At 33.6% G+C, this 16018-nt stretch overlaps 1 non-coding gene across 1 annotated transcript; it reads left to right on the plus strand.

Annotated features, from left to right (window-relative positions):
• The first annotated feature begins 14584 nt into the window (after positions 1 to 14584).
• On the plus strand, positions 14585 to 14690 carry LOC149224287 (U6 spliceosomal RNA). Its single transcript, XR_016249799.1, has one exon. It is a non-coding gene; the product is annotated as a U6 spliceosomal RNA (small nuclear RNA).
• The last annotated feature ends 1328 nt before the right edge of the window (positions 14691 to 16018 follow it).

The raw sequence follows: 16018 nt of genomic DNA on the forward strand, positions 1-16018 counted from the left end.
TCAAATTTTAATTAGTTTATATTAGTTTCATTCTCACATTGGGATAGTTTTTAGCTTAGAATGGATATCTTGTCGTTGTGATGATAACTTCAGATCTCACAGCATCTAAAAAAACAAACATGGTTACTGGGCTAGAATCTGGATGGGTCTCTTACCCTAAACAATGCCAGGCCTAATTTGGACCTCATACCAGATAAAACCCCTTATCACTATTGTTGGTTAATTGATCTCTATCAACACAACCCATACTACAAATTAAATGATTAGAACTTATAATTCCAACAAGCCATAAAAAATACTACCTGTAACGTACCCTCTACTAACCCCGACAAAAAATGAAGGTTATAAGGAGGTGGTTACGATGTTGACACAATCTCCATGGTCTAATTATGGAAATGGGGTCCGAATTCTTGACCTTTTTCGACTCCCTCATGACGCAAAATGGATATCGTCATTTTGTTTGTCTCATTGAGACCTTTCCAACGACATAGAATTTTCCTAAACTTCACTTATGGCTAGAAATTTATAACCATCCACAACTAGGCCAATTATAAGTCTTCCACATTATCAATGGTTCCCACGTGGAAACTCGACACAACCTGTGTGGCATCCTACGTGGTGACCCTGTCACCATGGACAATTCCATTTAGATAGGTGTGATACTCTAGGTAGTCAGAGATCTGCCTAATCCGCAAGTCCATGAAACCTAACTCTTCCCATGGCCCCGACCCCCAACTTGGCCTAGGTCCCAACCCTTGACCTATAATCTCGTTGAAGCTCTGACCCCAACTAAGGTCAATTCTCCTTGCTAGCTATGTTTTGTGAGGCTACTCGACCTCAAAAGGTCCCGACTATTCCACCTTTTCACACACTTAACCAATTTTCCTCCTGGAAATATGTGCTTAAACGAAACTCAGCCATGGCTATTAGACCTCTGCACACACACATTTAGATATATGCATATAACATGGTGTTGTTTCTTTTGAGCTTAGCAAAATCTTGACCCAACTCAACCTGTAGCTATATATATAATTTATAATCCTCTTGAGCTTATAAATAAACACCAACCATATATACAGGTCAATTACGGAGGTCATTAAAACACAAAGATAACATTCCAACAACAAGAATTTACTCATCCTTCATGCTCAACTAATTAGATTGAATTCAACCTCGGAGTATTTAATCAATCAAATTGCATACATAGAGAAAATAAACAACAAAAGGACTAGTAGTTCATACTTGTCAATTTAATGAAAGCAACATAGAGATTCAAACACTTAAACATACAATATTTACACTAATTCTCAGACACGTGTATAAGAGATTTAATATCTCATTAACACGCATGATATCACACTCCTTAAATCAACATAAGCTTTTAGCCAACATGATAAACATGTACATGTCATTTAAATGTTAGGAACATGATTAAATACTTATCTTATGTGGCAAATTGGCTGGCAATTGAGAGTGGGGCTTCAACTCTCCACCCAACCATAGACAAGCTACAACCACAGTTACGTGTAGTTGTCACCCTCGAAGCAGATTCCAAAGCTTGAGGTGGAGTGTTTCCAAGGGGAATCTTCAACCAATAAACAACTGAAATAAGATGTCAAAAGGCTACCCTGCCTGCATCCACCAGTTACAGGTCTTTTCAGGGCTTTCAAATAAGATCAACATCCATACTAGGATACCATAGTACAGAGCGTCTCAGCTCACTATCAAGAGAAGAGAGTCCACTTACAAGGGAAGTTTCATTAGTTGGATAAGCTATTGTTGTGGTAAAGAGACTACCTCTCCAGGTACTTCATAAGTGAGTCAAACACTAGATATTTAGCCGCAAGGTAAATTTGGGTGTTTCATTAGCCCACACAAATATGAGAGTGTCTCTCACTTAACCAGTAGTTTCATTAATCCACAAGCTCCCCAGTGTGTTCTTCAACCTTCATGCTTTTACCCAACAAAACCATCATGAGACTTCTTTAGTTAGTTCATAATCTTTCCAAAGCTTAGCAAGAACAAATTCTTGTCATTGCCTTCTTTGCGTTCTCGCCTCCACCCTTGGGGGAATTTATGTTCTCTTACTATAGTGTTCCATGTGTTCTTCCTTCCACTGCCTCTACATGACCTCGGAGAACTTGTTCTCTCTACCCATGCCCTCTATGTGTGAGAGAGAGAGAGAGTCGTGAATGAAGGTCCTCTTTTCAAACAAACTAACCGTCCCTCTTCCTTCCAGCTCCATGCCAGTCAACCCCCTCAAGACATCACAACCTATGCTACCTTTAAGTTTTTGTCCTCTTCTTGCTTGTTGTTGGAGCTAAAGGACACCTGGGCCTATCCCTTTCTCTTTCAGTTTATTTATGGCATAGTCAACCCATTTAAAACTACTCAACCAATCGGGATTGATATTTAAAACAACAAATCCCTCAAACATTCTCCTTCATCATGCAATGGAATTTGTGTCCCTCTCTCAACCATTTTAATTAATTATAATTTATTTGAAATGAAGGAATATTAACTAGGGTCATCACACTGCAAAAATTATTTAGGAAAAAAACTCACCATAAATAATAAAGATTGTTTGCTACACAAATAACCTATTCCCTTAATTGTACTCTCGAGATTGTCGTGCAATAATTCATGTAATATACTTATATGCTACCATAATGGGTACAACATAACCATGCTCTTGTACCAATATATAGTGTACATTCCCTCCAAACAATTGAGCATCCACACTATAAAAGTACAACAATAATTATACTTGGAATTTCCAACTCCACCTAACCATAGATTTCATGCCATCTATATTAACTTATTAGCAACTCACATATCTTCATTTACTTTCTCTTTAATAAAATGAAGAACTAATGATTTGATGTTTTTGGTATGTTCTTAAATTAAGGTGACCAAATAAGAGTTGAAAAAACAAATTAATGTATATTTTGATTTGAAGCGTTGATATTAAATATAATGTTTTTTCATAAAAATAAATATATATTCATTTACATTCCATTGAATTTATGTATTTTTAACAATAACATGACAACATAAGCAAATTTAAATAAGAGCATGAAACTTTTTAACATAAAGCAAATTTAAATAAGAGCATGAAACTTTTTAACATATGAAACAACATTCCAATATTAATGACATAATCATACAAAGTAATAATATGACTACTTGTTAATCCTTTGAGCATATGGAATCAATTGTGTAGAAACAACTTCCTCTTAGTCACAAGGATTACGTGGATACCTTCCCAAATGAGTTATAAAGCAACAGGGAAAAAACTTCACCCATAAGTAATTTAACTCTTACATAACCTTATATATAATGTCACATGATCCAAATTAGTTATTTATAGCTATTAATGAATCTCCAATTCATATAACATCATTTACGGACCATTACTCAACATATATGACTCTACCCCATGCCATTACCCACCTAGCTTTGTTATTTCACCATCAAACTTTATCGTGTTGAGAAACCCTTCATGACTAAACTATAAATTTAGCGTAAAATTTTTAATCAACCACAATACCAACCAGGACTTCATGATAGCGTAGTCCTTGGCGTAGAAATTTCCCAAAAAATATTACTTAATTATTAGCCTAAATCAAGTTATTACAAAAGAATTTAATTCAATTTATGTATGAATTTATATAAATTGAAACTGTGTGGTCTTATATTAATGATTTTGTGTAGTTGATTTACACAAAACTAAATGAATTTGGACTATCAGTAATATAAGAAATGCTCATAAAATTATTATGATAGCTTAGTGAAGCATGCAATCCAAATATTTGCACCAAGGTTCATGTATGTCAAGTTTTATGTAAAAAATGATTACTTTGTTGTGCCATTCAAAGGTTTAGTTGTCACATAATTGTTTATTACATTCCACTTATATTTCTTGCAAATTAAAAAACTAAAAAATCAATTATGTTTCTTGCGAATTAAGAACTCCAACATCAAATATGTTACTATGTTACCTATGCTTCCATGATATGTAGATAATGGTTACGCACTTGGAGACCATTAAGCTTACCCTCTACTAATGGTAAGTGTCCTCTACTTCTCCCCGACTAGCTTCACTAAAACCAATATTGTACTTAGACACCCAATTAAGAAGCTTAAAGATTGGCGGATTGAATAAATGGCAAAGAGTTGCTAGATATATGAGGTTTAAGACAATACAAGAAGACGATGAACCTCAACCAAACAAACTCAACGATTCCATTGACGATTACACATCCGATCACATGTTTAAACTTCACAACTTCCCTTTATGTCATGAATTTGCTCAACTATGCAAGTATTCGTTACCTACAAAGTTTCATAATTCACTTTGAATGAGCTGAGAATTTTAGGCCAAATTGATATAATTAGGTACAATTTAAACTAATTTACTTGAAAATTTTAGACAATATGTTTCGTTACGTTAGGCTTAACTATAGTCGAGCTTTCTCCAGTTGCATTTGGGGACAATTAAGAATGACATTTAAACTAATCAATTTTTTTTTAGGATTTCCTTCAGAAAACCCGCATTTAACATTTCAGATGTCTAAACTTGATTAAGAGTAATTATTTTTTTAGAAAGTCAATTAAGACAGGGTTGTGTTACATTATTTCAAAAGATATAATACTGAGTGTTATTAAATTAAAAAAATTTAATAAGAAAATTCAAAATTATAATAATAATGTCCTCTTGGGGTAACTCAATTGACAATGGTCGTGGAAATGAAGTCTCACCGAACCAGAAGTCTTGGGTTCAAATCTTGTGCTATCCCCCTTGATCAAGGTGAGAAGTTGGACATGATGAAGATGTAGTCCTACCAAGCTTACTAAAAATAAACATTTTTATTATTATAATAATAATATATTTAATATGAGATTATCATATATTAATATGATTATTTTTTTTGTTTAGTAAGCTTGGTAGGACTGCATCTTCATCATGTCCATATTCTCACCCCGATGGGGGTAGCACAAGATTTGAACCCAAGACTTTCAGTTCATTGAGACTTCATTTCAACGACCATTGCCAACTGAGCTACCCCAAGTAGACTTTCTTTTTCTTTTATTAATAAATTCTAAAGATTTTATTTATCAATGAGAAATGAAATATATCATATAAAATTATAGCTTTTACAATTATGGTTTTTTCTCTGTCATAGTATGTCATATACTAACAAAAACATAATTGAAATGTATGAGACTTGGAATACAATGAAGAAAACATATAAAATTTAAACTTAAATGTAAAATAAATCTTATTAACATTATATATTAACTTTTTATTTATAAATGAATAAATATAAATATATTTAATTTTATAAGTCAAAGAATTTTAAAAATAGATTTCAAATTTATATATATTTTTATATATAGATAAAAAATTATTTCATTAGCACAAGATTTGAACCCAAGACTTTTGGTTTTGTGAGACTTCATTTCAACAACCATTGCCAACTAAGCTACCCCAACCAAACTTTCCTTTTCTTTTATTAACTAAAGATTTTATTTATCAATAAGAAATAAAATATATCCTATACAATTATAGCTTTTACAATTATGTCTTTTTCTTTGGCATTGTGTGTCATATACTAACAAAAACATAATTGAAATGTGTGACACTAGGAATCCAATGAAGAAAGCATATAAATTAAACTTAAATGTAAATTAAATCTTATCAACACTATATATTAACTTTCTATTTATAAATGAATTAATATACAATTAATATACATATATTTAATTTTATATATCAAAAAATTTTAAAAATAGATTTCAAATCTATATAATTTTTATATATAGATAAAAAATCATTTCATTAGCATAGTAAATAAAATTGTAATATATATTTTTCACATTAATAAAATAAAATTGAAGGGGGGAGGGGACGGGAGGGGTCATGTACAACCCCGAAGGAGAAATAGTGACGAAATTCGCTTAGGGCATGGGATGGACATCAAACAATCAACTAAAGGCCTTAACACTATGGCAAGGGCTGAGGATAGCCTTAGCAAAGGGAATTCATCAATTTATTGTATTTGGAGACTCTATGATAATAATACTAAAATTTCACCAAAGTAAGAGCTCACTTGGGAAATATTAGATGCCATTGATCATAAGAATATGGATCCAGATTCAAAAGTTTGAAACTATTGATTTTTACCATATAAAAAGGGAAAATAACTCACCTGTCGACAAACAAGCCAATAAAGGAGCAAATCTATAAGAGAGGAACATTATTCAGGATCAAGGCGATCAATTCCTTGTTCATGTTCCATGAATCTCGACTTAACGTCCTTAGGAAGATTAAGGCCCATAAAAAGTATGAGCAAGTGGATTATACAACTCGTCAATCTATTTATTACTGGCTCTAATCCCGATTATATGATTAGACCGGTGGTTCGCTCTTCGAGCAGGCAAAGTTATTGGGAATGGCCTTCTAGATAGGGAAGCAGGAATAACGAATCCATGGCAGCGTTGATATACTCTAGTACGACTGTGACCAAGAGTTGGGTGAAGGAGTTGAGTAGGGATATTGTGACTTGATGATGCAAACCTTAGACAAGGGCATTAAATATGAAGCATTGGTTGCTGGAGCAACATGAGAAGGAATTATACAATATAAAAGAAGCACATTATCCTTGAAATATTCAATGATTTATGTTAGAGCCTCCGTGTCTAGTATTATGGCCTCCCTGAGCCAAGAAAGTAGCATAAACAACAACAAGGATCACCTGTTGTCCATAATGGAAGCAATCTTGGCTACGATGTTGAAGCTTAGGGAGCAATTAACTCTAGAAGCTCGATCACGTTTCGCCCTGCTTAACTTACAATTGTAAGATATGAGAAAAGAATTGGAGTGCCTCCAACTCATGGTGGGGAATCTAGCGAAGAAGGTGACAATCAGAATCTCAAAGTGGACAATATTGAGGTTACAATGGAAACAACGACTATTGGTGTTTTAAAAGAAGTCTATGGTCTCTATGCACCCCCTTGCTTCCCTCCCCCTCCGAGTGCTCACGAAGAGAAGCAACCAATGACCCCCAAAAACAAACTCTAGAAGAACCTCCCCTGCACCAGATGGACGTGGTTGAGAACGAGCAAGTTGATGGTGAACAAGCGGAAATGGAAGCAAGTGGACAAACAATTTAGTAATGTTTGAATGTTTTATAATTTTTCAATTTTTCTAAATATTGTGGGGTTTTTTTTATAGATATATAGCACAAATGTTGTAAGAATCCTTGCATGGAAAAGACCAGATAAAAATAAAATGTTTAGTGAACAATTCTAGTTTACTACAGAAGAATTATTATCTTTATATGTAAAAGTTTTACCCGTACTCCAATTAAATCAAATATAATCTATCTATTTCTTAAAAAATTGAAAAATCTAGAAAAAATATATTATAAATTATAAATAATTAAATAAATTTATATTAATAAAATAAAAAATAATATGAAAAAAATTGAACTTTAAATAGTAAGATAATTACTTTATTTATTTATTTTTATATGTAAATCTTTAATATTAAATATAAATTTACACATGTTTTTATAACATTTATCTCAAAAAACCATGTCTGAGGTGCAACTCATTCGAAAGAACTCACTCGACATGCCAAGATGGAGAGATATTCCATTCATTCCGAAACGTAAAACATTTATCTCAAAAAACCATGTCTGAGGTGCAACTCATTCGAAAGAACTCACTCGACATGCCAAGATGGAGAGATATTCCATTCATTCCGAAACGTTTCCGACCGTTTGAATTTGGTCGATGGGTATCAATCCTTTATTTCTGACCCGAAATCCCACCTTGTACAAATTGAGAGGTATGCTGCATATAAAGAAGTACGAGGGAAAACTCATTAATGGGGACATCTGGTGCATCAATCTCATAAAATAAATGAAGCTGGTGTTTTAGATTAGAGATGATATGAGCCCAGCAAATTGACTCTGTAAAATGTTAATACTTTTTCTTACTCTCCTCATATAAAAATATTAATAATGAAAGCATCAATTTATTTATATTTAGTTGTTTTAATAACAAAATAAATGCATATCAATTTAAATGGTATTTTTTTTAAGTTGTGGTATGGCCGCTACATCCACGGTAAATATCGGGGCAGTTCCATTCCGGTCAGCCAATGTTAACAAGCCTAATCCCGAGGGCTTAGCAACGGGAACTCGACCATTTGAGCTGTCCCTTGGGGCTAATTTAAATGGTACTTACTCATAACAATCAAAACATTAATATTTTATTGTTTGAATAATAAATAAGTTAAGTAAAGATAATCCCATTGTCTTACATAAAGATTAATATGTTTTGAGACTCAATATTTTTAGCTCGAAGACTTAAGTGGGAAAACCAACAATAATCAAAGAAAGAAAGAAAAAATAAACCTGCAAATTATGTTAAATTTTCAAAAAGGATGAAGATAATGAAAGTGAAATTAAATCTCAAGTCTCACTTGTAAAGGCTTTCCTGCACAACGGTAAACAAAATATTAAATGCGATGGTACTTGGTTGAGCAAAATTGGATGAAAAGAACTAATTAGTTTTAGGTGATATGATTATAATTTACTTAAATATATTTTTAGGGAGTAGTCTTTAACGCGACTTTTTGAAAGCCTTTCCGGTGAAAATCCGGCAGTAATTTATTGGAATCCAAGTTTGATACCTAATTTCTGCACAATGAAACCGTCCCAGGGGTTTTTCAGGGTGCTGAATCCGAATATGCAGTTAAAAAACCATTTTAACTACAACAAATCATGATTTCATCTCATCTCAATTTCTTTCGCCGGATTCCGTCACCGGAATCTCAAAAAGTCGCATTATAGACAACTCCTATTTTTAGCTTTAGTTTTATTTTGATTACAAGATGCCAACTATGATCCCCATGAAAATTTGTGAATTCTCAAGGTAACCAAATTTCGAGGATAACATGGGACACATGTCAAGAAAGCTGAAATAACCAAAGGATGACATGGAACGCATGTCAAGAAAGCTGAAATAAAACACACAAACTTTTAACCCAATTACATCCTAGCACATTATTTTTTTTAATGAAAATAAAAAATACTATAATGGTTTATAAAGTTAAACATTAGAAGTTGTCCTGTGTTAGCAAGGACTAATAAGAACTTTATTCAACTAATACATCTCCCAAGAGTTCATGATTAGCAAATTTAAATATAAAGATTTGATCCCTCTCGAAACTTGGTAGATCTAGAGTTAAGCAGGGTAGTTTAATTCCCCCTTTTAAATAGGCTATATTCCACATGAATACCATGGGCAATATCATGGGTTCTCATAAACCTGGAGCTCAAAAACCACCCGTAACTTGACCAAGTCAAGTTTACATTAACTACCCAACAAAAATTAATTTTAAAAAATAATAACATAAACATAATTTTATTTTTATTTTAACATAAGATTATTTTTGTTTAATTTCTAATTTACTTTAACTATCCGATATAAATCGACTAAAAATAATAGCGTATTTTTTATTTTTATTTTTATAAAGTTATTTTTATTTTATTTTACCTAAGTCAAAATATTTACAGAAAATAACGACGCAACATCTCTTACGTACTAGGTTGGAAAGGGAGTTGTCTTTAGTGCGACTTTTTGGAGATTATGGTGACGAAACCGACGGAAAAAATTGAGGTTAAATCTTGATTTGTATTATTTAAAATGGTTTTTTAAGTACATATTTGGATTCAGCACCCTGAAAAACCCCTGGGACGCTTTCATTGTGCAGAAATTAGCTATCAAACTTGTGATTCCAATAAATTGCTATCGAATTTTCACCGGAAAAACCCACCACAACTGTGTTGAGAAATACCTCTCAACACAATAATATTTTTTTGCTAATAATAACTTACTATTAATTTATATATATAGCAATAAATTCACTACGCACAAACACATTTATCTTATAATAATAATACCTCAACAGACTCTATAAAAAAATATTAAAAAAAACATATCCAAAATAAAGTGTCAAATCTTCCTTTAAAAATAACATTTTTCTAATATTCAAAAAGAAGTAAGCTATACTAAAATGATGAGATAGCTAAAATATTTTTCTCTCCTCTCTCCCGTCTTTCTTCTCAGCTTTCTAGAGTTCAAAAAGGGTACGTCACATAGGTTATACAGGTACTACGCTCATGGGCAGTTTAACTTTTACAGCAGCCCAAGTACAATATTCCATGTTCCAAAACTAATATAAAGTTATTTGTATGACACTTTTTACCGGCACTTTTTCCATACCAGAGGGCTTAACTCCATGCATGCTATGACCCACTTAACTTACCCATACCAGCATTAATTTTTCATAATCTATTGCAAGTCTCAATCAAACCACGATATTATGAAAGCTTTGCTCAACAAACACCTATTTAAGAACTGGTTACTAACAAATTCAACCATAAATTCATATTATACGATTTAGCATGAATCCATATACATGGTATATATATATATATGGGGGGTTTCGATGCATTTTATAATTTATTATATGGAAAATGATGTTACAAAATATTATATTTAAAAATATTAAAATAATAATTTAAATTAATAAATTAAAAATAGTAACAATAAAAGAAATTAATGTCTATTATAATTAAAATATTTTAATTTGCATTTTAATTTTACATCATTTTATATAGAAATATAAAGTAACAAAAAGTAAAAAAAAAAATAGTTTATTTTTTAGTATGAAGAAGAAGCAATTTTTTCACTATTTAATATGAAGAAGAGTAAAAAAAATGTTTTACTTTTTATTACGAGAAAAAAAATGTAATTTATTGTAATATAAAGAACACAAATTATAAATAAAATATCTCCATGTCAACTACATATATATTACAATATTTTAATGTCAATTATTCTAGATCTATCAAGTTCTTATAGAGATCAAATTTCTTTTCACTCCTAAAAATATTTACATGAGAAAAGATTTAATCCCTTTTAATAAATCTAAAGTTGAAATAAATTTAAACTAGTAATAATAATACAATAATAAAATAACTCATTTTTATTATTATATAAAAATATAAAGAAGAAAATAACCCACAAAAAAATCAAGTAAAAGTGAATATTTTTATGGACAAGATTAGTTGTCAAACCTTCATATTGACGCTTTTTAAATATTTAAAAAAGGTAAGCTAAGAAAACGAAATGATGATATAAATAAAATATTATCCACTTTCACTTTTCCCACTTGTTTTTCATATTTATATTATTTAAAGGGGGTAAGTTACAAAGCGGTGAGATACAATATTTTCATGTTTTCCTACTTTTCTTCATCATCTCCCTATTACCTATTACCTAGTAAGTCAAATCTATAATTCTTCATCATCTCCCTATAACCTAGTAAGTCAAATCTATATACTCTTCCTATTATATTTATTTTAGGTCGCTGCATATATATATATATATCAAAATAATTAAATTGAGAAACTTTATCACAGCCTTGAGCTTAATATTTTAAAAGGCATTGTTTTGGCTCCTAAATGATACTTGGAATAAATTTATATTTTAAACGAGTATATGTAGTTTATATACATATATATTTGGGCAAAAAGTCATATAAGTATAATTTTACATAATTATAGATGTGCAGTATAAGAAACTAAAATAAGGTATTAAATTTTTCTGTGTCATTAAATGCCATTAACTTTCTTTCTCTTAAGTCTAATATAATGATATGGAACATTATTCTATTTTTTAAGCGCTTGACCTTATTGGTCTCAACCATTGTAAGGTCATTCTTGTGATTATACATTTCCTCCTTATCAAGCTCACTTATTCTTGAGAAGTTACACAACATGCCATTGATGTCCACCTCATCGGTTCCAATCATTCACAAGTTGATCATTGTGTCAACAAAGTCCCCTTTTTATTAGTATCTATTAACTCACGAATGACTCCTTTCCCTCCTATCTGCAACAAAATTATATAGTTTCATTTGGTATTGTTCCTTAAGCATTTGAAAATGTAAATAAAAGAAAGAAAATAAATAAATCCCCTTAACTACCCAACCATTGTTGGTATGGGCTTTCGCTAGTCAAAAGCTTATGCAACTTTGGTCATCATGTTGTGACCATGCTAGGAATATAAAACCTCGATGTATCACTTGTTATATTCATCATTGCTACCATGAGCACTGCAAAATTATGTGTTCCTTGAAAGCAAACAAAGAAACAAATTAGAGTTGCAAAAACAAAAACAAAAATTCTTAACATATTGATGCTATGGACTTTCACCAACCATAAACCTTCCCCCCTCGGATGCAGGTGTCTGAGGCAGCATTTAAGGTGAAGAGACAAGAGTGGGGCGAGGCTGTCCGACACCTGCCCACTCAGTACAATGTGTTAAAAACTTGTAAGTTGGTGAGCGCTTGGCATGCGCGTAGTTTATGGTTAAACAACTCACATTCCAGTGGCTTCGGTTCATATTTCCTGTCCACCGCGATGGCTCCTCCCTCCGCACGCTTAGACCTGCAAGAGATGGCGGCGTTCTTGAATGCTGCAGTAATGGTAGAGGCATCTCGAGGCATGCCAGAATGGGTTAAGGCCCGGCTCTGTCTTGGGTTCACGATGAAGTCTTTCGGGCCGTTTCACTTGGTTCATTCCCTCGCCTCTGGACTTATTTCGATTTCTAGTTTGTTTGAGGTCAGCTCTGTTATTTCTGAGGCCTCTCGGCATTTGAAGGGGAAAGTTTATCTAGAGCTCGACTCGGCCCTTCTGAAGCGGTTCATGTTGCTCCTCTTGTTCCTCTACTGGGTTCCAAGCTGTTGTTTGGTGGTCTTTGTCGTGACATTTCATTATCCGGTCTCAGGTCTTGTCTCTGGCTTCGAGTGGTGGTTTTTAAGTTGGTTTGTCATAGCCTCTGTCCCTACGCCAAAGTATCTGGTCTCAGGCCTCGTTTATGACTCAGGGTGGCGGGAGATAGGCACTGTCTATCCTAAAGTCGCCCGAACGTCTTCTGGAGAGAATCAATTAGTAATCAATTTGGTTTCGCCGGCTAGGGGTATCTGCAGGCTCCCTTCCTGGTCTCGGTGTCTCTGTTGTTTCGCTTGCATCACAGCTGCTCTGCCTGTCTCGCATCTCACTGTTGCCCCCTCTTAGATGCCTCGACTTTGCCAAAGAATGGGGTGCCGAAGAGGCCAGCCCTGGCGCGTGCCAACAAGCTCGTCCTCTGACTCGCCTTCCCTCTCCAGTGAGATGTTTTCCGGTCGCTACCCCAGCACGCGCAGTGGGAGAGGGCGGCTCCGTGCCTCCAGACACCACCCTAGGCCTCCTTCTTCATCTGGCTCAACAATTTTCTCTTTTAATAGCTCCCTGCATCGGCCTAGGATTACGACTCACATTACAGTGGCTTTCCATGAGACTACTCAGTTGGAGGACTCTGATTCTCATCCGGGAGGTTCGGGGGCAGTCTCTGTTCCTTCTCCTTCCATCCAGTTGGGAATTGGTAGCGCGCCTCAGCAGGATTTGAATGTTCCGGGTTGCAGCACTCAGGATGCGGAGATGATGCCGGTTGACCCTGGTCCCTCTGATCAGCACGAGGCTCAAGCTAAGGATATGCCAGAATATGGATGGTGTCGTATCGTGGAAGAACCACAAGATGACTAGCGAGCTTCCCTCGGCTTCGTTTTTTGGTTATGCTTCGTCTATCTTCGGGCTAGTATGCTATGTAAACTGTGTTGTGGATTTCTTGTGTGTTTTTTGATGTTTTTGTTAACTATGAAGTACCAAGAGAGTATCATCCTGGTCCCCTGCGCGGGAGCTGAATTCTGTCTTCTCATCTATTTTCTCTTGACAACTCTGCCTCTCATCAGAGCAGAGTCTTGACTTCGGTCCCCATGTAATTATATTTCTCTACTTTGTTAATAGAATTAGTCTTACTAAAAAAAAAAAACCCTTCCCCACTTTGGTAAATCCCTCTGCTTCCATGGCTGTTGCAAAGTTATTTCTTCTTGAAATCAATCAAAGAAACAAATTAAACACACCCTGCCTCCCTAACCCCCCCAGAAAGGATCTTAGCATATATTGAAACAAAAGAAAAATAAGTGATTCATATCCCTATAGTTAACCTTATCTTCCATTGAACTATTAAGGGTTTTCAATACTTCTTTTGTCTCTATGTCGTGATCATTGCCAAAATGTCCAACTACCATCATCGGAGTTTTATAAACTTATTTCCTCCACACTATGTGGTTGCCTTAAGTGTTGTCGCAAACATTATTATTGAGCTCCTAGAAAAAATCCACCAGGGGACTTCACCACCTAGTATGATTCACTCTATGAAGAAAATCACTTGCCCCAACCCCTATGTTCCCAAGAAAAATATAAATGAGGACAACAACTGTAATCTATTATATTTAAGAGAGTAAACATGTAGATAAGATAATACCACCTTTATAGTGGCCTCATTAAAAACTTCTATCTTGTTGCCTCTTGATTCCATGACTACCAATTTTTTTATCTTATGATGGAACACCTATTGACAGCTTCTTGCATGGCTTTCATTAATATTGTATTAAGGATTGGTCTCTCCCAAGACATCAAATAAAATTGGAATAATACAAAGAATATTAACATGGACCTTACGCAAGGATGACACACACATAGCAAAAAAAAATGGTCCAAATTTTTTAATTGTTAAAAAAAATAACCCAATAACAACAACAATATATTAATGTTTGATGTATCTATGATAGTTAAGAAGAACATGAAATTTAAAAAAATGAATAGAAGTACAAAATAAATAAATGAAAATAGCTACCATTGTGTTCCCTTAGTCGCCAATACAAGGGATAATTTCAATATTTTTCTTGTATTTTATTTTTGTAGTTATTTTTTAGACTCAAATAATTCCATCGAAATCCAAGAATATTTTATCAACTTATGCTCCCTCGTCAGTATAAAAGAAAGTTTTCTAACTTAAAAATAAAATAAAATAAAACTATTTTAAATTTTTTATTCAAGGAAATTTTCTTTCTAAACATTGCAAAGCATTATAAAATTTAAGCATATTAGTTATAATTCAAAATGTTTTAGTTGAATTTAACACTAAAGGAACCCCAAAATAATTAGCAGAAACATCCTAAGAGAATCTCTTGCTGGCATGATCTTCTCTTAAAACTTACAAACAAGGTCAATAATTGGACATTAGAGCCCTCAATTTCGCAGGGTGATTGATTCTTACAAAATCAGTTCTTCAAGCTTTTCCAATTTACGAGATGTCTGTTATGTCAGGGTCGAAATAGTTGTTTGGAACAATTTCATTTTAAAGTGGTGTGAATTTCTCTCGCGTGGATTAAATAAAGCAAAAATGTGGTCCTCAGTGGCGTGGGAGACACTTGTAAACCCAAAGCTAGTTGGTGGTTTGAATTTACGTGACCCATAAAAATTAAGTGCAACATTTGGAGAGAAAAAATGGTGGAGATGGGTGACAGAGGTAATGGAATATGGAAGAAAATTTGGCTAAGGAAGTGTGCACCTCTTACATTGCAAGAAGAGAGACTTCGATTTAATTCCTCTATTGTGGGTTCTTGTTTATGGCTATGGGTGCAAGAGAATCATGAATGTTATGCAACCAAATCACAAAAGATAGATCAATGACTTAAAAAGTATCCTCTTCGCGCAGGAAACCTCCTTTACATTACATAAATGAACAATTCTTGGATGATACAAATGACAAGACCTCCTTTGTATATATAGGAGTCTAAGAGGTCACAATATAATTAGAGCCTACATAACAATAATAATGCAAGGGCACAACAATAACAATAGTGGGCTTATATGGAGCACAACAATAACAATATCGGGGCTACATGGGCACAATAATAACAATAAGGGGGGTAAACTAACAATGACAATAAGGGGGCTACACTAGTATTATAGGGACCTAACATACCCCTCGCCTTCAAAAAAGTGTTTTCCTCAATTCTTGAGTAGTTATGGATGCTTTTGTATAAAAT

This window comes from Pinus tabuliformis, chromosome Q (assembly GCF_031772625.1).
Source record: "Pinus tabuliformis cultivar Carrire ecotype Pingquan chromosome Q, CPIR1, whole genome shotgun sequence".
NCBI lineage: Eukaryota > Viridiplantae > Streptophyta > Pinopsida > Pinales > Pinaceae > Pinus > Pinus tabuliformis.